Source organism: Aotus nancymaae, unplaced genomic scaffold (genome assembly GCF_030222135.1).
Source record: "Aotus nancymaae isolate 86718 unplaced genomic scaffold, 86718_ANA_hifiasm-v0.15.2.pri h1tg000075l, whole genome shotgun sequence".
NCBI lineage: Eukaryota > Metazoa > Chordata > Mammalia > Primates > Aotidae > Aotus > Aotus nancymaae.
The window spans coordinates 4163773-4191410 of record NW_026988490.1 but is presented as its reverse complement, the minus strand read 5'-3'; the positions used below and the strand labels follow the sequence as shown (position 1 = coordinate 4191410).

At 54.9% G+C, this 27638-nt stretch overlaps 1 non-coding gene and 2 pseudogenes across 1 annotated transcript; 2 read left to right on the top strand and 1 right to left on the bottom strand.

Annotated features, from left to right (window-relative positions):
* LOC135271093 (PI-PLC X domain-containing protein 1-like) overlaps nt 1-22850 on the bottom strand; it is a 37503-nt pseudogene extending 14653 nt beyond the window's left edge.
* On the top strand, nt 15271-27083 carry LOC135268127 (NUT family member 2G-like; annotated as a pseudogene).
* LOC135271164 (U7 small nuclear RNA) lies at nt 17207-17269 on the top strand. Its single transcript, XR_010339269.1, has one exon. It is a non-coding gene; the product is annotated as a U7 small nuclear RNA (small nuclear RNA).
* Nucleotides 27084-27638: the final 555 nt, after the last annotated feature.

The following is a 27638-nucleotide window of genomic DNA, read 5'->3' as shown; positions in this document are numbered from 1 at the left end:
TAGACAGGGGACAGGCCAGGTTTTCAGGGGTCCACATCACACCAGGACATAGAGGGAAGAAGGGTGGGCCCTCTGTCCACATGTCCACATCACACCAGGACACAGAGGAGAGGCCCCATGTGAAGGGGTCCACGCCACACCAGGATATAGAGGGAGGACTGGCCCTGTATCCAGGAGTCCATGTCACATCAGCACACAGAGGGAGGGCAAGCCCCATGTTGAGGGGTCCACGTCACACTAGCAAATAGTGGGAGGACGGCTGCGCCGTGTCCAGACGTCCCCATCACAGGAACACACACAGTGAGGACAGGCCCAATGTCCAGGGGTCCACGTCACACCAGGACATAGAGGGAAGACAGGCCCCGTGTCGAGGGGTCCACATCACACCAGGACACAGAGGGAGGACAGGCCCCATGTCCATGGGTTCACGTCACACCAGGACACAGAGGGAGAACAGGCCCCGTGTTCAGGGGTCCACATCACACCAGGACACAGACGGAGGACAGGCCAGGTGTTCAGGAGTCCACATCACAGCAGGACATAGAGGGAGAAAGGGTGGTCCCTATGTCCACATGTCCACATGACACCAGGACACAGAGGGAGGAGAGACCCCATGTCCAGGGGTCTACCTCTCACCAGGATATAGAGGGAGGACAGGCCTTGTATCCAGGCGTCCACGTCATACCAGGACACGGAGGGAGGACAAGCCCCATGTCGAGAGGTCCACCTCACATCAGGATATAGAAAGGGAAGGCTGGGCCCTGTTTCCACATGTCCACATCATACCAGGACACACAGGGAGGACAGGCCCCATGTCCAGGGATCCACGTCACACGAGGACACAGTGGGAGGACACGACCCATGTCCACGGGTTCACGTCACACCAGGACATAGAGGGAGGAAAGCTGGGCCCTGTGTCCACACGTCCACATCACACCAGGACACAGAGGGAGGACAGGCCCCGTGTCCAGGCGTGCACGTCAAACCAGGACATAGAAGGAGGACAGACCAGGTGTCCAGGGGTCTACATCACACCAGGACACAGAGGGAGAACAGGCCCCGTGTCCAGGGGTCCACATCACACCAGGACACCGAGGTAGGACAGGCCCCATATCCAGGGGTCCACATCACACCAAGACACAGAGGGAGGGCAGGCCCCATGTCCAGGGTTTCATGACACACCAGGATATAGAGGGAGGAACTTTGGTCCCTGTGTCCAGGGGTGAATGTCACACCAGGACTCAGAGGAAGGACAGGACCTGTGTCCAGGGTTCCACATCACACCAGGACACAGTGGGAGGACAGGCCCCATGTCCAGGGGTCCACGTCACACGAGGAAATAGACGGAGGAAGGCAGCGCCCTGGGTCCACACATCCACATCACAGCAAGACACGGTGAGGACAGGCCCCATATCCAGGGGTCCATGTCACACCAGGACATACGAGGAGGACAGGCCCTGTGTCCAGGGGTTCACATCACACCAGGACACAGAGGGAGGACAGGCCCTGTGTCCAGGGGTGATTGTTAAACCAGGAGACAGAGGAAGGAGAGGCCTCGTGTCCAGGGGTACACATCACACTAGTACACAGAGGCAGTACAGGCCCCGTGTCCAAGGATCCACCTCACACCAGGACACAGAGGGAGGACAGGCCCCATGTCCAGGGGTCCACATCACACCAGGACACAGAGGGAAGAGAGACCAGGTGTTCACGGGTCCACATCACACCAGGGCATAGAGGGAGGAAGGGTGGGCCCTCTGTCCACATGTCCACATCACACCAGGACACAGAGGGAGGAGAGGCCCCATGTCCTGGGGTCCACGTCACAGCAGGACACGGAGGGAGGACAGGCCCCGTGTCCAGGGATCCACATCACACCAAGACACAGAGGGAGGGCAGGCCCTATGTCCACAGGTTCACGTCACACCAGGATATAGAGGGAGGAAGTCTGGCCCCTGTTTCCACACGTCCACACCACACCGGGACACAGAGGGAGGACAGGCCCTGTGTCCTGGTGTGAATCTCACACTAGGACACAGAGGAAGGACAGGACCTGTGTCCAGGGTCCCACATCACACCAGGACACAGTGGGAGGACAGGCCCTGGGTCCAGGTGTGAATCTCACAGCATGACACAGTGGGAGGACAGGCCCCACTTCAAGAGTTCCACACCCACCTGACGAACGCGATGAAACCTCGTCTCTACTAAAAATGAAAAAAACAAAACAAAACAAAACAAAACAAAAAAACTGGCCCGGCATGGTATTTGGTGCCTGTGGTCCCAGCTACTCAGGAGGCTGAGGAAGGAGAGTCGTTTGCACCTGGGAGGCGGAGGGTGCAGTGAGCCCAGATCACACCACTGCACTCCAGCCTGGGTGACAGAGGAAGACTCGGTCTCAAAAAGTCAATTTGTGGCCGGGTACAGTGGCTCACACCTGTAATCCCAGCACTTTAGGAGGCTGAGGCAGGTGGGTCACAAGGTCAGGAGGTCAAGACCAGCGTGGCCAAAATGATGAAAGCTCGTCTCTACTAAAAATACAAAAAACTAGTCAGGCCCAGTGGCAGGTGCCCGTAATCCCAGTTACTGTGGAGGCTGAGGCAGGAGAATCGCTTGAATCTGGGAGGCAGAGGTTGCGGTGAGCCGAGATTGCACCACTGCACTCCAGCCTGGGTGACAGAGGGAAACACCATCTCAAAAAAAATATATATATATATATAATTAAATAAATAAATAAAAAATTTAAAAATTTAAAACCTTTTTACAAGGGGGTTGGGGGAACACATGTAGCCATGAACAGACCTGTGGGGAGGCCGGGGCACCCTCTCTGGGTGCCTTCAGGACGCGGTGACCGTGGCCTGCAGCCTGCAGAGCGGGAGCTGGTCAGCTCACGTCTCAGCCCTTCTGAGGCTGCTGTCTGGGCTCCCGGGTGCCTGCAACCCCGGTAAAATAACACAGACCCTGACGGGGGTGCTCATGGAGCCAGGAAGATGCTGCTCACATATCCTTTTTGGCCACGCCGGGCCATTTTTCCTTTTTGTTTTTAATTTTATTTTAAGTTCTGGGATACATGTGCACATCTTGCAGGATTGTTACAGAGGTATACACATGGCGTGGTACCTCCTAATGCTATCCCTCCCCAATCCCCCCACCCCCTGTTATCCCTCCACTAACCCCCTGTTTTGTTGTATTTTGAGATGGAGTCTCGCTCTGTCACCCAAGCTGGAGTGCAGTGGCACAATCTCAGCTCACTGCAACCTCTGCCTCCCGGGTTCAAGCCATTCTCCTGCCTCAGCCTCCCAAGTAGCTAGGACTACAGGCACTCGCCACCACGCCAGACCAATTGTTGTATTTTTAGTAGAGGCAGAGTTTCACCACGTTGGCCAGGCTGGTCTCGAACTCCTGACTTCAGGTGATCCACCTGCCTCAGCCTCCCAAAGTGCCGGGATGACAGGCGTGACCCACTGCGCCCAGCCTAATTTTTTGTTGATTTTTCTTGAGATGGAGTCTCACTCTGTCGCCCAGGCTGGAGTGCAGCGGCACAATCTCAGCTCACTGCAACCTCTGCCTCCCGGGTTCAAGCAATTCTCCTGCCTCAGCCTCCCAAGTAGCTGGGATTACAGGCGCCCGCCACCATGCCCGGCTAATTTTTGTATTTTTAGAGACAGGGTTTCACCGTATCGACCAGGCTGGTCTCGAACTCCTGACCTTGTGATCTGCCCGCCTCGGCCTCCCAAAGTGCTGGGATTACAGGTGTGAGCCCCCACGTCCGGCTCTGCTATGCAGATTTCTAAACCCATCACAGGAAGCAGTTCTCACTAGGAGCCACCCCCAGCTCCACGTCGGCCTGCAGGAGAGCCGGGAGCTGCTGTTGTTCCAAACTCCACCTGCTGCAGGGATCACGGCAGCAGCCACACCCGGGGGTACCAGGTAAGCAAATGCAGGGTGAGGGTGAGGATCCCCCAGCCCTGGGAGAGACCTGTGGCCATCCTTCTCCCTCGTCACTCACCCCGCGGGGACACAGCATCTCCCCAAAGATGGTCTTGATGCAGATCAGGTAGTCGTGCAGGTCCTCACTCAGCCCCTCGAAGTTCCTGCAGGCCAGGATGACCACCTCACGAGGGTGCCGCTCCAGCCACTCTGAGATCTCCGGGAGCGTGTCCTGCGGGGAGGGAGGGGGCGGGGCAGAGTCCTTCAAGAGTCCCACAGCTCGGGGAAGGCTGGGCTCTGTGGGTCACACCTGTCATTCCAGTGCTTTGGGAGGCCAAGGCGGGCGGATCACCTGAGGTCAGGAGTTCAAGACCAGCCTGGCCAACATGGCGAAACCCCGTCTATGCTAAAAACATACAAAAAAATTAGCTGGGTGTGGTGGTGGGCGCCTGTAATCCCAGCTACTTGGGAGGCTGAGTCAAGAGAATTGCTTGAACCTGGGAGGTGGAGGCTGCAGCCAGCCATGTCGGCCAGGCACGTTGGCTCATAGCATAGCTGTAATCCCAGCACTTCAGGAGGCCGAGGGGGGACAGATCACCTAAGGTCAGGAGTTCAAGACCATCCTGGCCAACACGGCAAAACCTCTCTCTCTACTAAAAATACAAAAATTAGCCGGGCATGGTGGTATGCACCTGTAATCCCAGCTACTCAGCAGGCCGAGGCAGGAGAATCGCTTGAACCCACGAGGCGGAGGTTGCAGTGAGCCGAGATCAAGCCACTGCACTCCAGCTTGGACAAAGAGCAAAACTCTGTCTCAAAAAAGGAGAAAAGATGAGGCCAGAACAGTGGCAGTCCCAGTGCTTTGCGAGGAGGCTGAGGCCGATCCCAGAGAATTGGCTTCAGTCCAAGAGTTTGAAAAGAGCCTGGGCAACATGGCTACAAAAAAGAAGAATTAAAGAATTAGATGTGGTGGTTCACACCTCTAGTCCAAGCTAGAGGTAGTTGGTAAGCTTAGACAGGTGGATCCTCCGGCAGACAGGAGGCTGCAGTGAGCCAACTCAGCCCGGCTCAGTGGCTCATGCCTGTCATCCCAGCACTTTGGGAGGCCGAGGCAGGCGAATCGCTTGAGGTCAGGAGTTCGAGACCAGCCTGGCCAACACGGTGAAACCCCGTCTCTACTAAAAATACAAAAATTAGCCGGGCGTGGTGGCTGGTGCCTGTAATCCCAGCTACTTGGGAGGCTGACGCAGGAGAATCTCTTGAAGTGGGAGGCGGAGGCTGCAGTGAGCCGAGATGGCGCCATTGCACCCCAGCCTGGCAAAAGAGAAAGACTGTCTCAAAGAAACAAAAAGTCCAGGAACCCTACCAAGCTCTGGGGGGGAAGGAGGAGGTGGGCAGGGCAGGAGGGAGCCAGCGTAGGGGGCAGAGCAAGTGGAGAAAGGGGGAGCTGGTCTGGGTGCTAGCGGTCACACCTACAATCCCAGCACTGTGGGAGGCCAAGGCGGGAGGACTGTGGGAGGCCAGAGGTGGGAGGACTGCATGAGCCCAGGAGCTCAAGACCCGCCTGGGCAACATGAGAAGAGCCCATCTCTACAAAAACCTGGAAAACGAGCCCAGTGTGGTGGTGTGTGCCTGCAGTCCCAGCTACTCAGGAGGCTGAGGCAGGCAGATTGCTTCAGCCCAGGAGGCTGAGGCTGCAGTGAGCTACCATTACACCACCCTATGCCAGCCTGGGTGACAGAGCAAGACCCTGTCTCAAAAAAAGCAAGCATGTGGATGTGTGCACATGTGTGCATGTACGTGTGTGTGCATGAATATGTGTGTGTCTGTGTGGGTGTCTTTGCACATTTTTTTTTTGAGATGGAGTCCCGCTCTGTCGCCAAGGCTCGAGTGCAATGGCGCCATCTCCACTCACTGCAACCTCCCCCCGCCAGGTTCAAACTATTCTCCTGCCTCAGCCTCCCAAGTAGCTGGGACTACAGGTGCGCGCCACACCACCCGGCTAATTTTTGTATTTTCAGTAGAGACGGGGTTTTGCCATGTTGGCCAGGCTGGTCTTCAACTCCCACCCTGGGGTGATCCACCTGCCTCAGCCTCCCACAGTGCTGGGATCACAGGTGTGAGCCTCAGCTCCTGGTCTCTCTGCCCGATTCTGTGTGCACATGTGTGTCTGTCTTCATGCGTGTGTCTCTGCACACACACCTGTCTATATGCACGTGTGTGTGTGTGCAGGCATGTCTGTGTTTCTGCACAAATGTCCACTTGTCTGTGCACACCTCGACCGGAAGCCACTTCACAGGCAGACTTGTGATGTCTGGAAACTCCAGGGAATGAGTCAGATACAGCAGGTGCAGAGTAAGTGAGGGGGATGGTGTGGGACAATGCCTTTGCACCGAGGCCTCTGGGTGCCTGCCATGGTGTCACAGGGAGCCACAGGCAGGCCTTAGGACAGTGACTTCTCACGTTCAGATTTTAGAAGCCCCTCTGGCATCCAGGAACAGAACACATTGAAAAAAGCCTGGACTGGGGTCAGGGAGATAACTGACTCCGTTGTGCAAAAGACCAAGAGGGCTGGACACGGACGCTCACGCCTGTCATCCTGGCACTTTGGGAGGCCGAGGCGGGCAGATCCCCTGAGCTTAGCAGTTTGAGACCAGCTGGGTCAAGCTGGAGAAACCCCATCTCTATTAAAAATACAAAAATTAGCTGGGCATGATGGCGGGCACCTGTAATCCCAGCTACTCGGGAGGCTGAGGCGGAAGAATCGCTTGAACCCGGGAGGCGGAGGTTGCAGTGAGCCGAGATGGTGCAATTGCTTTCCAGCCTGGGCAACAGAGCAAGACTCCGTCTCAAAAAAAAAAAGTGCAGACAGCCTGACAAAGCCCGGGGGACGAGAGGTAGCCAAAGTAACTGGTGAAAAATGCAGGAGAAACCCAAGCAAGCTCAGAAACGCACACTGGTGCAGAAGTCCCCGTAAGCCAGGTACAGTGGCTCACGCCTATAATCCTAGGACTTTGGGAGGCCAAGGTGGATGGATCACGAGGTCAGGAGATCAAGACCATCCTGGCTAATACCGTAAAAACCCATCTCTACTAAAAATACAAAAAATTAGCCCGGCGTGGTGGTGCATGCTTATAATCCCAGCTACTCCAGAGGCTGAGGCAGGAGAATTGCTTGAAGAGGAAGGAAGACGTTGCAGTGAGCTGAGATTGCGCCACTGTACTGCAGCCTGGGCGACAGAGCAAGACTCTGTCTCAAAAAAGTAGAAGGAAAACAAAAAGAAATGAAGAAATTCACATCGGTCAAGAACCCCCCGAATGCCAGGTGTGGTGGCTCACGCCTGTAATCCCAGCATTTTGAGAGGCTGAGGCAGGCGGATCACCTGAGGTCAAGAGTTCGAGACCAGCCTGGCCAACCTGGTGAAACCCCATCTCTACTAAAAATATGAAAATTAGCCGGGTGTGGTGGTGGGTGCCTGTAATCCCGGGTACTTGGGAGGGTGAAGCAGGAGAATCGTTTGAACCTGGCGGGCGGAGGTTGTAGTGAGCCGAGATTGAGCCACTGCACTCCAGCCTGGGTGACAGAGCGACATTCCATCTCCAAAAGAAAAAAATGTAAGTGCTCCTAACAGATCAGCAGACGTCAGCAACTCCTGGTCTCTTGTCTGGCCCTGAAGCTGACATCGTCATCCCACTAAAGGTCAGGAACCTCCTGTCCCCATGGCAGTCTGGTTCCCCATGGGAGGCCGGCCACCTCCTGAGCACTCCCCGGGCATCCCCCCAGCCTGGTCGTACCTCCACCAGTGCCATGGTGTATACCATGTGAACAAACTGCAGGTTCTTCTCAGAGCCGTCCAGCATGAGGGCAATCTGCAAGTCTAAGTATCGCACACCAGCATCCAGCTGCTCCATGATGTCCAGCACCTGTGGGCAGAGGGGCTGTCACATGTTGCACAGGCTGGTTTCTTTTATTTTCTTCAGATGGAGTCTCGTTCTCTCATCCAGGCTGGATTGCAGTGGCATGATCTCGGCTCCCTGCAACCTCCACCCTCCAGGTTCAAGCGATTCTCCTGCCTCACCCTCCCGAGTAGCTGGGATTACAGGCACCTGCCACCACGCCTGGCTAATTTTTCTATTTTTAATAGAGACGGGGTTTCGCCGTGTTGGTCAGGCTGGTCTCGAACTTCTGACCTCAGGTGATCCACCTGCCTCGGCCTCCCAAAGTACTGGGATTACAGACATGAACCTCCGTGCGTGGCTAGGAGTGGCAAAATTATTACCATAAAAAGGTGAAAGAGGGGCTGGGTGCGACGGCTCAGGCCTGTAATCCCAGCACTTTGGGAGGCCGAGGTGGGTGGATCACGAGGTCAGAAGTTCAAGACCAGCCTGGCCAACATGAAGAAACCCCGTCTCTACAAAAATACAAAAAACAACCACGTGTGGTGGTGGATGCCTGTAATTCCAGATACTCGGGAGGCTGAGGCAGGAGAATCACTTGAACCCAGGAGGCGGAGGTTGTAGTGAGCAATGGCACTCCAGCCTACAGACAGAGAGAGACTCCGTCTCCAAAAGAAACAAAAAAGTTGAAAGAGTGTCGTGCTATATCCTCTACACAAAATATTAATTTAAAAAGCCAAAACCGGCCGGGTACCATGACTCACGCCTGTAATCCCAGCACTTTGGGAGGCCGAGGTTGGAGGATCACCTGAGGTCAGGAGTTCGAGACCAGCCTGGGCAACATAGCAAAACTCCGTCTGTATAAAAAAAAAAATTTAAAAATTAAAGAAAGGTAGCCAGGCATGATGGCACATGCCCATAATCCCAGCTACTCAGGAGGCTGAGGCAGGAGGATCGTGTCAACTGGGAAGGTGGAGGCTGCAGTGAGCTCTGATCGCACCATGTACTCCAGCCTGGATGACAGAACAAGGCCATATTCCCAAGAAAATAAATGCAGGCTGGGTGCAGTGGCTCACATCTGTAATCCTGGCACTTTGGGAGGACGAGGCGGGTGGATCACATGAGGTCAGGAGTTCAAAATCAGCCTTGTCAACATGCTAAAACCCAATCTCTACTAAAAATACCAAAAGAATGCTAGGTGGGTGTAGTCCCAGCTACTCAGGAGGCTGACGTAGGAGAGAACCACTTGAACCTGGGAGGCGGAGGTTACAGTGAGCTGAGATCATGCCATTGCACTCCCGCCTGGGGAACGGAGCAATATTCCATCTCAGAAGAAAAATAAATAAACAAATAAAAATGCAAGAAAGAAAAGAGGCCAGGTGCCATGGCTCATGTCTGTAATCCCAGGACCTTTGGGAGGCTGAGGTCGGTGGATCATGAGGTCAGGATTTCGAGACCAGCCTGGGCAAGATGGTGAAACTCTGTCTCTACTAAAAAATACAAAAATCAGCTGGGTGTGGTGGTGCACGCCTGCAATCCAGGCTACTTGGGAGGCTGAGGCACATAACTACTTGAACCCAGGAGGCGGAGGTTGCAGTGAGCCGAGATCGAGCCACTACACTCCAGCCTGGGCCACAGAGCGAAATTCCATCTCGAAAACAACTTAACATAATACAACGTAGCAACATGATGACCCACTCTTCTTCCTTTGGGGAGGGGGCTCTGGGTGGGCAGAGGTTCTGTGTTTAATCCTGTCTCCCTGCAAATGTGCAGCCACACTCTGCCTCCGGAGCTCCTGGGGACTCACTCAGACCTTACCTGAGTGACGGAGCATTTCAGCATCACGGGCTGCAGACCCTACCTGGGTAATGACAATATCAGCAACACTCACACCCTACCTGGGAGAGGGACCATGTCAGCATCACTGACACCCTACCTGGAAGAGAGACCATGACAGCATGACTCACACCCTACCTGGGAGAGGGACCATGTCAGCATCACTCAGTCCCGACCTGGGACAGGGAGCATCACAGCATCACTAACACCCTACCTGGGACAGGGACCATGTCAGCATGACTCACACCCGACCTGGGAGAGGGACCATGTCAGCATCACTGACACCCTACCTGGAAGAGAGACCATGACAGCATGACTCACACCCTACCTGGGAGAGGGACCATGTCAGCATCACTCAGTCCCGACCTGGGACAGGGAGCATCACAGCATCACTAACACCCTACCTGGGAGTGGGACCATGTCAGCACGACTCACACCCTACCTGGAAGAGGGACCACGTCAGCATCACTCACATCCTACGCATATCAGCGTCACTAACACCCTTCGTGGGAGAGTGAGCATCTCAGCATCACTCAGTCCACACTTGGGACAGAAACCATGTCCGCGTCACTCACACCCTACCTGGGAGAAGGACCATGTCAGTATCACTGACACCCTACCTGGGACAGGGAGCATCTCAGCACCACTGACACCCTACCTGGGGCAGGGAGCATCTCAGCATCACTCACACCCTACCTGTGAGAGGGAGCATCTCAGTATCACTGGCACCCTACCTGGGAGAGGAACCATGTCAGCATCACTCAGTCCCTACCTGGGACAGGGAACACCTCAGTATCAGTGACACCCTACATGGGAGAGGGACCATGTCAGCATCACTGACACCCTACCTGGGAGAGGGACCATGTCAGCATCACTGACACCCTGTGTGGGACAGGGAGCATCTAAGAATCACTGACACACTACCTGGGACAGGGAGAATCTCAGCATCACTGACACCCTACGTGGGACAGGGAGCATCTCAGCATCACTGACACCCTACCTGGGACAAGGAGCATCTCAATATCACTCACACCCTACCTGGGACAGGGACCATCTCAGCATTACTCACACCCTACCTGGGACAGGGACTGTGGCAGCATCACTCAGTCCCTTCTTGGGACAGGGAGTATCTCAATATCACTCACACCCTACCTGGGAGACGGACTATGTCAGCATCACAAAGTCCCGACCTGGGTCAGGGAGCATCTCAGCATCACTGACACCCTACCTGGGACAGGGAGCATCTCAGCATCACTGACACACTACCTGGGACAGGGAGAATCTCAGCATCACTGACACACTACCTGGGACAGGGAGAATCTCAGCATCACTGACACCCTACCTGGGACAAGGAGCATCTCAATATCACTCACACCCTACCTGGGACAGGGACCATCTCAGCATTACTCACACCCTACCTGGGAGAGGGACTGTGGCAGCATCACTCAGTCCTTTCCTGGGACAGGGAGTATCTCAATATCACTCACACCCTACCTGGGAGAGGGACTATGTCAGCATCACTCACTCCCTACCTGGCTCAGGGAGCATCTCAGCATCACTGACATCCTACCTGGGACAGGGAGCATCTCAGCATCACTGACACCCTACGTGGGACAGGGAGCATCTCAGCATCACTGACACCCTACCTGGGACATGGATCATATCAGCATCACTGACACCCTACCTGGGAGAGGGAGCATCTCAGCATCACTCACACCCTACCTGGGACAGGGACTGTGTCAGCATCACTCAGTCCCTACCTGGATCAGGGAGCATCTCAGCATCACTGACATCCTACCTGGGTCAGGGAGCATCTCAGCATCACTGACACCCTACCTGTGACAGGGAGCATCTAAGCATCACTGACACTCTACGTGGGGCAGGGATCATATCAGCATCACTTACACCCTACCTGGGAGAGGGAGCATCTCAGCATCACTCACATCCTACCTGGGAGAGGGACTGTGTCAGCATCACTCATACCCTATCTGGGAGAGGGGCCATGTCAGCATCACTCAGTCCCTACCTGGGACAGGGAGCACATCAGCATCACGGGGTGCAGAGCCTACCTGGGTGACGGACCATTTCAGCACCACGGTGCGCGTGATGCAGGGGAACGCCTTGTTGAGCAGCTGCAGCAGCCGGGACTCCTCCTGGGAAATGGGTGACTTCTTGTTGAGTCAGTACGTCATGGTGTCGTAGCTCCCTGCGGGCAGAGCACATGCAGGCACGTCACCCATCGGCCCCATCCCCGCCACCCGCTGTGCATCCCTCAGCATCATGTTTACAGCGCAGGCACAGGCATGGCGGGGCTGGGTGGATGCTGTCCCCAGAAACTCACGTCCACTGGAACCTCAGGACAAGACCTGTATGGAAACAGGGTCTCCTGGGATGTCATTAAGTTCAAGTGAGGTCATGCTTGAGTAGGGCACGTCACAAATCCAGAGACAGACAGCCTGGGCGCGGTGGCTCACACCTGTAATCCCAGCACTCTGGGAGACCGAGGCAGGTGGATCACAAGGTCGAGAGATTGAGACCATCCTGACCAACATGGTGAAACCCCGTCTCTATTAAAAGTACAAAAATTCGCTGGACGTGGTGGCGGGTGCCTGCAGTCCCAGCTACTCAGGGGGCTGAGGCAGGAGAATCACTTGAACCCAGGACGGGGTGGTCGCGGGGAGCTGAGATCGCACCATTGCACTGCAACCTGGGTGACAGAGCAAAACTCTGTCTCAAAAAAAAAAAAAGACAGGAGGAAACAGAGACACAGAGAAGACCTCATGAAGATGGACGCAGAGCTGGAGTGATGGGGCCACGAGCCCAGGACACCTGGAGCCCCCAGGAGCTGTGAGAGGAGGGGAGCAGCCTCCCACCAGAGCCTCAGGAGGGGGTGTGGTCCTGCCCACAACTTGATGTCAGACTCCTGTATCCAGAGGTGGGAGAGAGTAAATTTCGGTCGTTTGTGGCCTCATAATGTGTGGTCACTGGTTACGGTGGCCGCAGGAAACACAGACCTTTATGGGGACCTTTGTGCAGTCTGACCAAGGGCTGGGCACCTCCATTTCCTGCCTGTGAAACATAGGTGTTATTTCTTAAATATATATATACATTTAAATACGTATAAACGTATGTTAAATATATGTATATAAATATATTTGAATGTATGTATACGTAACATAAATATATATGAATACATGTACATATAACATACAAATATATGTACGTAAATGTGAGAACATATATACATATAATATGTAAACGTGTATATAAATATGCATGCTATCGGCATATAACATGCAAATATACATATATAAACATAAGATACATATATAATTATATGTAAATAACATATGTAAATATATATACATAAACACACCTATAAATATATACACATAAATATATACAAGTATATTCGCAGAGATAGAGTCTCACTATGTTGCCGAGGCTGGTCTCAAACTCCTGGGCTCAAGTGATCCTCCCGCCTCAGCCTCCCAAAGTGCAGGGATTAGAGGTGTGAGCCACCGCGCCGGGCCTGAATGTATTTTTAATTTCTGACCCTCAATGCCTATGGTTAAAGCCCCCAGCGTAAACATTGCACAGATGGACCACACCTTCAGCTGTAGGGAAAACGTGGAAACAGTCCAGGTGTCTGTTGACGGATGAGTAGATAAACAGTGTTGTCCCCTCGTGCTGTGGAACATTACTCAGCCATGAAAAAGGAACGAGGCTCTGACATAGGCTGCAACGTGGATGAACCTTGAGGATGTTAAGAAGCCAGATATGAAAGACCACATATCCTAAGATTACATTAACATAAAATGTGGAGAACAGAGAAATCCACAGTGACACAATGTGGATTTGTGGTTGACTGAGACTGGGGTGGCAATGCGAGAATAAGGAATTATTAGTTTGAGATGGAGTTTTGCTCTTGTTGACCAGGCTGGAGTGCAATGGGGCAATCTTGGCTCATCACAACCTCCGCCGCCCGGGTTGAAGTGATTCGCCTGCCTCAGTCTCCCGAGTAGCTGGGATTACAGGCATGGGCCACCACGCCTAGTTAATTTTGTGTTTTTAGTAGAGACGGGGTTTCTCCACGTTGATCAGGCTGGTCTCGAACTCCTGACCTCAGGTGACCCACCCGCCTCAGCCTCCCAAAGTGCTGGGATGACAGGCTGGGATCCACCATGCCTGGCTGCAGGTATGCCTTTATTAGCAGCGTGAGAACAGACCCACACAGTACACATGTGTATGTGTGTATATGCGTGGGCATGTGTGTATATGCATGTGTGGGCGTGTGCCTATGTGCACATGTGCATGTTTGTGCATACCTATGTGTGCCTGTGCATGCTATGTATTAAATGTGTGCATGTGTACATGTGTACCTGTTTATGTGTGCCTGTGTGTATACATGTGTGCATGTGTACCTGTGTGGATATACATGTGAGTACATACATGTGTATACATATGTGCTCATTCGATGCACATGTACATGTGTGTGCTTGTGTACTTATGAGCATGTGTGCATACTTGTGTGTGTGCATATGTACATGAGCACAGGCATGCATATGTGCGTGTACTTGCATGCATGTCTTCGGATACTCATGCCTATGTGCATATGTGTATGTGTATATATATGTGTGCATATGTGCACACCAATCTGTGTGTATATACATGTGTATACATGTGTGCTCATGTGTGCATTCTTCTATGCACATGAGCCTGTGTCTGTGTGTGTGTATACGTGTGCATGTACATATGTGCACATGTGCATGTGTGCATACCTGCGTGTGTGCATGTATACATGAGTACCTGTGTGCACGTATGTGTGCGCACACCCATGCCTATGTGTGTATGTATACGCGCACGTGTGCACTGTGCATATATGTGTGTCCGCATCAGCGGGCTTTGTGGGATTTCCCTACACCCAGGATTGCTCCTACAGCTGGCACCTCCACTGGGGAACACAGGGGCAATAGCCCCTGCCCCTCCCACCCTCACCTGGGATGGAGAGGTGGTGGAGGGGCACATCCCAGCGCTGGGGACACAGCGCCGACATCCAGTCCTCATTCGCATTTCTGCAGCGCAGGCCTGAGAAGCTGCTGGAAGCACTCGCCTGACCGACCATCAGAGGTGAACCCTGGGAAGCAACCTGAGGAAGAAGAAGAGGAAAAGAGGTTTTCCGTGGTGAAATTTGTGCTGTTGGCAGGCACAGTGGCTCCTGTCTGTCATCCTAGCACTTTGGGAGGCCGAGGCGGGCGGATCACGAAGCTAGGAGTTCAAGACCAGCCTGGCCAACATGTTGAAACCCCATCTCTACTGAAAATGCAAAAATTAGCTAAGTTCCTGCAGAAAGGGTACTCCCACTAGCCGTCGTGGCACGAAGAGTACAATGAACAAAGGAAAACATACACATTTCTCCCTGACACATTTGGGGTCGTCCTTACTGCTGTGTCTCATCTCCGTTGGCTGGAGCCAGACCTCACCATCTAAACTAAAACCCGACTGGCTGATAACTTAAGACTTTTCTAAACAGGTGAAAGCCATGCAGAGCAGGGACATGCCTGTGAGCACGTCCAGCACAGATATCTCCGTTAAAATACAAGGACATAGAATGTACTACGTGCCTGTGAGCACGGCATGTCTAACAGCTACTTAGGATAGGGCTTCTAGCAAAAAGGCAAGAAGGCTTTTGAAGGAAGTGTTTAAAACGATTATTCCTAACATTTATGGATCTTTCCTAAACAAGAAACAAAACTTTGAGGAGGAATTCTTTTTTCCTTCCCACAGTTTAATTTGCAGGGCCCCGGTTGCAGAACCCAACAGTGTAGCAGAAGAGTTCTCTTTCTTTCCATGCATATGGAACCGAAAGAGAGAGAGAGGAGAGAGAGGGAGAGAGGGAGAGAGAGAAGAGAGAGAGAGAGAGACAGACAGACAGAGAGAGAGAGAGAGAGAGAGAGAGAGAGAGAGAGAGAGAGAGAGAGAGAGAGAGAAACAGGAGGTCCAGAGCCACCCAGGGCAACCCCCACCCCAACAAGGAGTTCACAAAGCCTCTTTCCTGGGGTGACTGCAGCATGTCTCTTGCCTTCTGGGGAGCCCCCACCCTGAGATCATACATTAAACCCTCCAGCCTAGGACAGTGAAAAGGTCCCCACAGGTGATTCCGTGGGGTCTCCCAGCTGTGGGGTCTACCAGGCACGGGGGCCTAAATTCTGGGTGTGTCAGAGCCACGTAACGCACTGCCTGGGGGGGCCCAGGTCCTGCACCTGCCAGCCTGGCCCCCACAGGGGCTCCGCCTCCATCTGTTGGGGTATCGAGCCCTGGTGTGGGAAATCTCTCTGATGAAGGTTCCCAGGCTTATAAAACAAGGAAACAAGGCCAGGCACGGTGCCTCACGCCTGTAATCCCAGCACTCTGCGAGGCCGAGGCGGGCGGATCACGAGGTCAAGAGATCGAGACCAGCCTGGCCAACATGGTGAAACCCCGTCTCTAGTGAAAATACAAAAAACTTAGCTGGGCCTGGTGGTGAGCACCTGTTTTCCCAGCTACTCAGGAGGCTGAGGCAGAATATCTTGAACCCGGGAGGCGGAAGTTTCAGTGAGTCAAGGTCACACCACTGTACTCCAGCCTGGCGCCTGGTGATGGTGTGAGACTCTGTCACAAAAAAAAAAAAAAAAAAAAAAACATGGAAAACACGTTTTTGTGTTTTGTTCTGTTTTGAGATGACGTCTCGCTGTGTTGCCCAGGCTGGAGTGCAGTGGCACGATCTTGGGTTCCAGCGATCCTCCTGCCTCAGCCTCCCAAGTAGCTGGGATTACAGGTGCACACCACCACACCAGGCTATATTTTTTTTTGTATTTTTAGTAGAAACGAGGTTTTGCACCATGTTGGCCAGGCTGGTCTTGAACTCGTGACCTCAGGTGATCTACCCACCTCGGCATCCCAAAGTGCTGGGATGACAGGCGTGAGGCAGCGCACCTGGACAGGGTTTCTCGTTATCAGAATCCCCCTATGTCTCTGTAGCCAGGAGCTCTTTTCTTCTCCCCTCCTCCTTTCTGGCCTAATCAACTCTGCTCCTTAAAACCACTCCACCTGCGTCCCGGTCATTTCACCTAAACTTGCTCATGCTCTGACCAGCGCGTGGTATTCCTAAGCCAACAGCACCACCTAGTGGAAACAGAAATCCGCTTCATAACACACATCGCCAGTCCTCTGCCATCCCCTTCATTCCCCTCTCATACCGTTAAACGGGAGGGTCTGGCCGCGCCATGGCTCATGCCTGTCATCCCAGCACCTTGGGAGGCCGTGGTGGGCGGATCACGAGGTCAAGAGTTCGAGACCAGCCTGGCCAACATGGTGAAACCCCGTCTCTACTAAAAGTAGGAAAATTAGCCAGGCGTGGTGGCGGGCACCTGTAGACCCTGCTACTCGGGAGGCTGAGGCAGGAGAATGCCTTGAACCAGGGAGGCGGAGGTTGCAGTGAGCCGAGATTGCACCACTGCACTCCAGCCTGGGGGACAGAGTGAGATTCTGTCTCAAAATAAAATAAAAAGTGTTACAGCTCTTTTAGAATTTGTCTAGCAGCCTTTCCGTTTTTTTGCCGGAAAGCTCCTAAAAAATTTATTTAAAAAAATATAATAAAATAAAAAAATAAAATTAAATAAGGCCAGGCATGGTAGCGCACACCTGTAATCCCAGCATTTTGTGATGCCGAGGTAGGCAGATCACCTGAGGTAGGGAGTTCAAGACCGACCTAACCAACATGGAGAAACCCGTCCCTATAAAATAAAATAAAATTAAATTAAATTAAAATAAATCAGGCTCTAAGCTACTTCTCTGATGGGAGAGCTCTGCTTTCAACAGTTAGGAGGAAGATGGCTTCTGTAGCCACATTTGAGTCTGGATATTGTCCCATCAGCAGGAAAATTGCCATTCTGTTCCTACTTTTTTTTTTTTCTTTCTTTCTTTCTTTCTTTCTTTCTTTTAGAGATGCAGTCTTGCTCTGTTGCCCAGGCTGGAGTGCAGTGGCGCAATCTCAGCTCACTGCAACCTCTGCCTTCAGGTTCAGGCGATTCTCCTGCCTCAGCTTCCCAAGTAGCTAGGATTACAGGCACACGCAACCACGCCCAGCTAATTTTTGTATGTTTGGTAGAAAGAGGTTTCACCATGTTGGCCAGGCTGGTCTTCAACTTCCGACATCAGGTGATCCACCCATCTTGGCCTCCCATAGTGCTGGGATTACAGGCGTGAGCCACTGTGCTTGGTATTATGTAAGATTTTTAAGGACTAAATTAGCCTGTTGACAGTTTCAGATCTGAGGAATGTTCCAGATGGACCTGGGGTCTCCTCTCAGAAATGGGACCCAGAGGGGCAGGGCATAGTGGCTCACGCCTGTAATCCCAGCACTTTCAGAGGCCAAGGCCCGAGGTTAGGAGTTCAAGACCAGCCTGGCCAACATGGTGAAACTTCGTCTCTACTAAAACTACAAAATGTAGCCGGGCATCGTGGCACATGCCTGCGATTCCAGCTTCTTGGGAGGCTGAGGGAGGAGAATCATTTGAAGCCGGAAGGCAGAGGTTGCAGTGAGCTGAGATCACGTCACCGCATTCCAGCCTGGCTGACAGAGGGAGACCCTGTCTCCAAAAAAAAAAAAAAAAAAAAGAAATGGGATGTGGAGGAAGGGAAGGAGCCCCCATCTCCTAGAGAAGAGGCTCACCTCAGCAGACTTCAAACTGCAAACCCACCTTGGGCCCCAAACACAGGGGGAGTTAGGAATTAGTGCTCTTAGCTGGGTGCAGGTGCTCACGCCTGTAATGCCAGCACTTTGGGAGGTCAAGGCGGGTGGATCACGAGGTCAAGATATGGAGACCGTCCCGGTCAACATGGTGAAACCCCGTCTCTACTAAAAATACAAAAAGAAAATTAGCTGGACATGGTGGCGCGTGCCTGTAATCCCAGCTACTCAGGAGGCTGAGGCAGGAGAATTGCCTGAACCCAGGAGGTAGAGGTTGCAGTGAGCCGAGATCGTGCCATTGCACTTCAGCCTGGGTAACAAGAGCGAAACTCCGTCCCAAGGGAAAAAAAAAAAAAAAAAAAAGTTGCCTGAAGAGGTGCACACAGTCTGCGCTGCTGCCCTCCAGCTGGAAGGGAATCTCAGTTCTTTCCTATTGGCTGGAGCCCTTCACAGAATGTCCCCCACCCCTTCCAGTACCTGCTGCACTGCCCCTCCCCCTCTGCAGAATGTCTGGGGTCCTAAGTTCTAAACTGCTTTACTTTCAAATTTTACCGGACCTACCTGAACTCAGGAGAATCTGTAGAGGCAGGTCACTCTCTGGGTCCTGCTCTTGACTTTTCTCACTGTGGAAACTGTCAGACAGCGGTGATCAGCACCCAGCCTGAGGGGATGGCTTCAAATGGAGGTGAGTCTGTAGGGACAGGGGCATTATCCAAGTCTCTGTCATGTTTCAAATCCTTGGGAATTCAAATTTGACACTGCCCCAGGGACAGCTGATAGGGCTAGTGTCGAGGACGGAGGGAGCACTGGATGTCCCCAAAGACATCACACCTGGAGAGGGCCATGGCACCCTGAGTCTGTGGTTAGGGAGGACGGCTCCTTGGAGGTGGACCAAGATGCCTGGGAGAATACACCGTGTAGGGGAAAGGATGGAGTGGATGTACTGATTCTTTCTAGAGGGGGACAGGTCACGTCACCGTGTGTTTGTAGGGAGTGGTGGGATCGTGTTGTGCCGGTGGCCCAATGAAGATGGCGGGCAAGCCTGAGCCCTGTGTTAGGTCTTCGGGCAGCTGGACGGTGCCCTTCCATAGTGTTCAGAGGGATTTGGACTGGACTTTTCTAGATCTTAGGGAGGAGTGAGGAGACGACTGTTGGGTGTGATGGCTGTGACAGAGCATGCAGTGACAGCCTCTGGGTGGGCGAGCCTGGGGCTACTGTAACTGCCGCAGCCTCTCAGCTCGCTCCCCAGAGGTGGCTTCTCAGTCAGTTCAGGTAGCTGTTGGCTTTAACAGGGGTGGGGGCAGTGGGGAAGTTCAGGCAACACGGCCTGGGCTTCCCAGGTTGTTCTGAATTGTTCGTCCTTTTGTGGAAGCGCAGGTCTTCAGACCCACTTCCTCTTGTCTGCTAGCTCACGGCCTGTCCTCTGCACTTTGTGTTTCTGTGGAGATCAACAATTTGCCTCTATTCCATGTCTACTACCTCATGAACAGGGGACGGGTGTGGACTCTTGCTGGTTCTCAGTGGAAAGGTCTGGAAAGACTGCTTTCCTTTTCAGTAGAGGAAGGAGAGTAGCACACAAAGAGGAAGATGGTCCTCTTATTATTATTATTATTCAAGTTAGGATGTGTGTCCTGACTGATGAGGTGCATGTGCTGTATCCCTGTTCCCCTTGACTGGAGACTGCATGAAGTCCTAGCGAACAGGGATGAGCTCCAGACAACTTTGCCACACCTGGCCTGTGGCCCAAGAACCTCTGGTTCTTGGTTGGTCACTCTATTCAGTTATTGGGAGCTCAAAGGAAAAGGACCAGAGATGGGCTCGTTGTCCCACGACCTACCGTAACATGACCAGCAGCTGTGAAAATCTCCAGACACCCCCCCTCCCCCCCGACAGCCCCACTGCTCACCGCTTGCTGGCTGTGCTCTAATCGTGTGCCGCTCTTGCTGGCTGTGCAATGATAGTATCTCAGGGAACTCCACCACTGCTTCTCAGACCTGCTCCCTGGCAACGGAGCTTCCTGAGTGGCAGCCAAGACCACCGAGCACTGAGGAAAGTGTCGCCTGACTCTGACCCATGTTTAGCACTTGCTGGGCATGGTGCCAGAACAATCACTTGCACACTGGGTGTGATGCATATGGGTTCTCTTCAGGGCTCACAGGGTGCTGGCTTGGGAGAGATTTCCATCCAGTGGTTTTCTTTCATTGTTTCTTTTTCAAGACGGAGTCTTGCTCTGTCACCCAGGCTAGAATGCAGTGGTGCAATCTGGGTTAACTGCCAGGCTCTCTAGTGAAGGGACCCTCCTACGGAGGAACAGAGCATGCGATGCACAATCAGGGACACTTGCAAGCTGCAGTTTCCCTGTCACATGCCCTCAGTTGTACGACACCCCTCTGATTCCCCAGTGACTAGGGCAGACCTGGAGACCCCAGCTCATTCACCTCTTTCCTTCATCTCCACAGCATGCCCAGAGCTGGAACCGGGTGTCACCAAGAACCCTGGCGCCTCCATGCCAGTGTTCACGGCTCTGTCCTTTGCCACACCTGCTCCTGGCCCAGCAGATGGGCCGCAACTCGTGACGGCAGTGGTTCCTCCAGGCGGCCCTCCGGTGCTGTCTGCCTTCCCCAGGACCCCTCTGGTGGCAGGACAGGATGGCCAAGGCCTCAATTGGGCCCGGGCTTCCAACGTCCTTGTCCAGATGAAGACAGAAGTGGGGCCTGTGAAGGCCCCTCAGGCACAGACCTTGGTCCTACCTCAGGCTCCCCTCGTCTGGCAGGCTCCAGGTGCCATCTGTGAGGGAGTGGCATGTCCACTTCCCTCACCCCTGGCAGCTGTCCCTGTGGTGCCCGCTATGGCTGCCCACATCATTGGGGGCACCCAGGCCTGTGACGGAGGCTGGTCCCAGGGCCTTCCTCCTCCAGCACCACCACCTGCTCCCCAGCTGGGCCCCATCATGGCTCCAGGGAATGCTCGTCCATGGTCACAAGGGGTTCATGGAGAGGGCAGCCTGGCTCCCTCCCAGGCGAAGGCCCCGCCGGACAACTCCTGCAACCCCCAGGGCGTGTATGAGAACTTCCGACTCTGGCAGCACTACAAGCCCCTGGCCCGGAGGCACCTTCCCCAGAGTCCGAACACGGAAGCGCTTTCCTGTTTCTTCATGTGAGTGTCCTCGGGGCACCGGAGCTCACCCTGAAGCTCACCCATAAAGAGGCTGCTGGATGGACGGAAGGTCACGCTGTTCGGGGGAGCTTGCAGGGTAGTCTTGAAGGCGACAGGTTGAGCTATGGAAGGGCACATTTTCGGCAACATTCATCTGGCTGCCACTCAGGACAGACTCTCAGGGGCCTCATCTCCCCTGCCCCTCACTGTCCCGTGAGTCCAGCCAATCCTTACTGGGCAGGTATTTGCAGCTTTGCCCTCGATCCCTTCTAGAAAAAGGGACGACGTTCCTTCATTCAGAGGATGGTGAAGAGGTGACTTGAGCTCACACATGAGGCACACAGCACAGTGCCCGGCACATGCTGGGACACGTTACATGATAACTGTTAATGATTACTGTCCCTACTGCTATCGTTATCAGGACTAGGCTATCTAGGACAGTGTTCCCCAAAGCCACGGGCTCCAGTGATGGCTCTGAGGGCACCACGAGCCCAGCAGCCCAGGGCCACGGACTGTGGTGACTGAGGCAGCAATGCCAGCATCTGAGAGTTTGTCGATTCAGTCCCAGTTCTGCCTCTCTCCATCCTGCGGTGCCTCCGTGATCCTGTGTCCCCCGCTGATGAGCAAACCCGTACTCCACGGGAGCTTGAGCACATCGACCAGGCAACACACTAGCCACTCCCCTAGGCAAGTCCCCTGCCCAGGGTGTAGGTGTAAGGAGGCCCCATCTTTGTCCCAAAAAATCTTGCTGCCCCTGCATCCTGGAACTGGTTGCATTCTCCCTTGGAGCTGAGTCCCAGTGCACTGGGGACCCTGATTCGTGGAGTAGAGTTGCCCCAGGCTCACAGGCTTGGCGTGGAGTGGGCTTCGATGCCGTTCTGCTTTAGTTCTGGTTTCTACTCGTCTCCAGGACTCTGAGGCTGCATCCCCAGGGGCTGCCTTGCTCCAGAGTCTCCAGGAAGCTGGTTAAATGCTCAGTCCTGGGGCCTTGGAACCTGCATGTTAACCCTCGCTCCCCGGTCATTCTGTGGGTGCGCTGTCTCAGTCAGCTCGGGCTCCGCCATAACTAATCCTATAGACTGGGTGCTTTATCAGGACACACTCACGTCTCCCAGTTCCAGAGATCGGAAGTACCAGATCAAAGCAACAGCATATTGGTGTCCTGGGTGGAGAGGGCTGCCTCTGGCTGTGTCCTCTTGCGGGTGAGAGGGAGAGCCCTGGTGTCTCCTCCTGCCCTTATCGGGGCTCGGATGCCATGATGGGAACTCACCCTCATGACCTGCTCTAACCCTGATTAACTCCAAGAACTGACACACCACGGACGGATTAGGGCTTCAGCACAGGAATGCTGGGGACACTCATGTTCCACACATAGTACTGACTGAGTTCATTTGTCAACACTGTAACACTGAGGACTCGAGGGGCAGTTGGAGAGACCAGCCGGTGGCTTGTGTTGATGACTGATCTTGGGGGCATATCCTGCCCACGTGGGGGAGAACAGGACAGGGACAGATGGCAGGACATGTGGGGGGGGGACAGGGGCCGGGTGTTGGGACCAGTGGGCTTGGGACGGAGGGTGGGCTTATGGACTGGGACTGACTGCACTGCCTTACAGCCCAGTTCTCAGATCCCTGGCCCGGCGGAAGCCCACCATGATCCTGGAGGAGGGACTGTGGCGAGCCGTGCAGGAATGGCAGCACACGAGCACGTTTGACCGGATGATCTTCTACTAGATGGCGGGAAAGTGAGTCTGGGGTGCAGGGGCAGAGCCCACATGGCAGGGTGACAGAGGGTGACAGAAGCCGGATGGCCATGGTGGCTTCTCAGTGTGGAGCATGAGGAGGGTGTGGACAAACGAAGGCCCTCCTGGGCCCCTGGCTCCCTCAGGAAGCTGCTCCTCCCTCCTAGAGTGCTCTGGGGTCTCTATCCGGCCCTGGTGGGAAGCCACGCCCTGCTTGGCCTCGGGCCAACCCCTGCCAGACACTAAGGGTCAGGGACGGAGGAGCCAGCATCACAGCCCAAAGGAGATCACTGCCAGCTGTGAGGATGGGGAGAAGGGGCGCTGGGGACTATAGACAGAGCGGGGTGCACTCTCTTCACAGCAGTGGCCAGAAGTCGGTTTTCGCCCATCCCAGCCTGGCCAGGATTGGAGAAACCTGCACTGGGTCAGGAGAGACCAGCGTCCAGGACACCATGAGACCCATCTCTGGCCTGCCCGCCTTTGCTCCTCGTAGTCCCTTCCCTTAAGACAGAAAGACAGCAGCCTCAGGGGAAAGGGGCCCTGTCTTTTGCACCCAGCTTTTGCTTCCTCCCGACCGGGGTCTCCCACGCTTCATCTTCCTGGGTTATCCTTCAGGGACCCACAGTCCCAACCTCAGGACTCATGCAACTGGGCAACATCATGGACACCTTCTGCCATAAACCCCACCCCTGGTGCCCTCCTGGGCCTCGTGGCCCTGACTTAAGTCAGAAAGCCCTGTTGATGCCATGGGCTCTGCAGGGGCCGGGTGAGGGAGGGAGAGCCCAGAACTCTGGGAGTAGTTCCCTCTGGGACTGGGGGATGGGCCCCAAGGAGGGCCTGGACAGCCTGCCTGAGGCATGCCTTCCCATCCCTGCCATCGGCTGCTGCCTGATCCTGGGGGCAGACGGCCTGGACCCTCTCAGGATGGCCTACACCTTCTTCACCCCAGGTTCCTGGAGTTTGAGGCTGAGGAGGAGATGCAGATTCAGAAGTCGCAGTGGATGAAGGGGCCCCAGTGCCTGCCTCCTCCAGCCCTGCCGAGGCTTGAACCTCAGGGACCGTCGGCCCCTGAGGTGGTCAAGCAGCCAGGTATGGCTTCCCACATTCCCACAGGAGCCACGGCAAAGTCCAGAGGGGCCGAGGGAGGCCACTGTCCCCACACCCCATGCCTCCCTTCAAGAGAGGGATTTGTTCCTTCCAACAAGACAGCTCAGGGGAGCTGGGGGGCTGGGCGACCCGTGCTCATCAAGTGGGTATTCACCTGGTCAGGTTTCCTAGCTACTCTCTCCCCTCGCCATTCCAAAACTCAACAATCTGCCCAGGAAGCAGGGATGAGCGGGTGGAGTACTCAGCATATCAGTGACTCCAAGCTTCCTCCAAAAGGATGCTGTCTCACATGTGCCCCTCCTGTGGCGTCTCTTCCAGGGGTGCTGTGGTTTAGGTGGTCCTGACCCAGCTGGGACCCACTTCAGCTCCCTGAGCCCTGCCCTCCCCTGTGTGATGCAGGCAGGAGGAGCAGCCCTCACCACGCCCATCCTCCTCCCTCCCTGCCTCAGTGTACCTTCCCAGCAAGGCCGGCCCCAAGGCCCCACCTGCCTGCCTGCCACCACCCAGGCCCCAGCGGCCAGCGGAGACCAAGGCCCACCTGACATCACCCAGGCTGCAGCAGCCAGCGGAGACCAAGGCCCCCGAGGAGATCCCCCCTGAAGTGGTGCAGGAGTATGTGGACATCGTACAGGAGCTGCTGGGGCCTCCCGTTGGGGCCATGGGGGAGCTCAACGGAGAATGGGAAGAGGGCGAAGTGAAGCAGGAAGGGGACGGGATGCTTCTAGACCCAGGTGTCCTGAGCTACGCTGACAATCTGTGTTCCCAGAAAGACTTCATCACCAAGGTGGGCTAGCCTCAAGTGCTGGAGTCTGCAGAATTCGAGGGGGTGGCACTCACAGGTCCTTGGAATTAAGCTCTGTTCCTTAGCTCCTCCGCAGTAGATGGCTGTGTGTGTTGCCATCGATTTGACTGTCTGTGTATGTGATTGTGTCTGTGTCTTTGTGTCTGTGATCGGTTACTCTGTGTCTGTGTGGGCGTGAGTGTGGAGTGTGGAAATTACTTGTGTCCATTTTCCTGTGCCATATGTGGGTCTCTTTGTGTGTCTGTGTGTGGTTTGTGTGTCTCTGTCTGCATGTGTGTACGCTACCAGGTCTATGGTCTGTGTGTGTAGCTGTGGTCGCCATGATATGAGACAGCTCCAGAAGGGTGGGGACGGGGCGCTCACTGCTTTCTGCATCTCCTCCAGGTGTCCTTGGCTCCAGGTTACTCCCTGCCCGGGAAGCTCACACCGTCTCCCTTCTGTTTCCAGGTGGAGGCCGTCATTCACCCCCGATTCCCGGAAGAATTGCTTTCCCCAGATCCACACATGGATTTCTTGGCCCTAAGCCAGGAGCTGGAGCAGGAGGAAGGACTCACCCTTGCCCAGGTAGAGCAGGGAGGGAGGGGAACCCAGGTACCCTGGGGGCAGGAGGGACCCGGCACAGAAGCCCCACCTGATTGTCCACCCCACCCTGCGGGGGATGCTCGGCTTCTTGGGGAGCCACTCCGAGGCGGGGAGGTGCGGGTTCAGATGGAGTAGGATGGAGAGGAGCCAGGGAGGGGAGTCAGGATGCAAACTGCAGTGAGGCCCAGCGGGATGCCCAGCGGAGCCACACCCTCTGTCTTTGACAGGAAGCCCAGCTGCCTCAGGCTTCCCTGCCTGCCGCCCAAGCGCCTTGGTCTTCACCACCCTGGGCCCTGTTCACACTTGAGGCAGAGCCAGTTAAGTGCCCCCTTTACTCCCGCAGGTAGCAGAGAAGCACCTCCTATCCTTGAAGGAGGAACGGTGTGAGAGGGCAGTCCCTAGTCATGGCACCACCCAGCTGGACTCAATCTCTTCTAAGTCTGCAGCGGGCCAAGGAGAAGAGAGAGATGTGCCTGGCCTGCCCACCCCAGACGGCTGCCCGGGACGCTCAGAGACAAGGCAGTGTGTGCACTGGGATGGCCAGGTCCAAAAACCCTGTTGTGCTTTTGGAGAGGCTGGATTCTCACAGGCCGAGGGCTGCCCGGCCAAACTCTCCTTCCCAGGATCACAGACCCACCCCCCAGAGGGCTTCCCGGGACCCTCAGGGACGAGGCAGGGTGCGCACTGGGATGGTCAGGTCCATAAACCCTGTTGTGGTTTTGGAGAGACTGGATTCCCGCTGGCTGAGGGCTGCCCGGCCAGACTCTCCTCCCCAGGACCATAGACCCACCTGCCCAGGTGTGGGGACCAAGGACACCTGGGGTCTCCCTGGAGCCTCTGCTGTCAGGAGTCACGCAGGCTGTCTAAGGGGTCAAGTGAGGAGGAGAGGGAAATCCCTGGCATAGTTTCTGCCGTGGGTACCAACTACAGGCTGCGGCCCTGGAAGCTGTCCCAGAGCCCTGTCCCTGCCTCGGGCCTTCTCAGCCTAGAAGGGTGGGAACCCCAGGGAGCTCTTCAGTCCCAATCTGTAAAGAGAAGAGACCTCAGCTCAGCACCCGCTCCTGCCACCAAGTCCAAGAAGCGAGCTCTCTTCAGAGGCCCATCCCCTGTTCAGATGCCCCACCTAAGGCCTGGGCTCAGAGTCTCTGGGGCGCAGTCCCTGGCTTGGGGGCTGGGTGGCCCCTCGCAGTCTAAAAAGAGAAAGGGTGACCCCTTGCTCTCTAAGAGGAAGAAAATGCAGCATTGTAGTCAGTAGAGGGACAGGGCAGGCTCTCTGGTGCCAATCCCCAAGGGTGGGGCTCTCAACTCTCGGACCCTCAGGCCATCAGGTGCCTGAAAGCAAAGACTTCTCCCCCAGTGCTGATCTTGCTGGGCCTTAGCTTGATGGGGGAGGGTGGGGGAAGGAAGGGGCAGGAGGGAGGGGAGGGAGAGGGTGGCTCAACCGGAAGGGAGGGCCTAGGGGTAGGGGGCGGGGAGCAAAACCTTGGAGGGCTCATGTGTAAATCTGAATAAAGACAGTTGTGTTGGAAATGCTCTCCGGGCTGCTGCCTCTGTCCTCAGGGCTGTGCTGCTCAGTGGAGGGGGTCTGTGAGGGAGTACAGAGGGCCTGGGAGATGCCAGGCACTGGGTACCCACGGGGGCCAGCCCCACGCCTTCCTCCAGGTGTAGGCTGCCCCTTCAGATGCTCCAGGAACTGACGGATGCTGAGGAGACCCTGATCCCTCCCACCAACCACTCACAAGGCCCCGACTGCTTTAGTTATCAGCATCCCTGGAAAATCCTGGGATGTTGAGAGCTGGCTGGCTCTTGTTCTGCCCCGTGGGAGCTGAGGAGAAGGCAGCTGCCCGCAACATGGACACG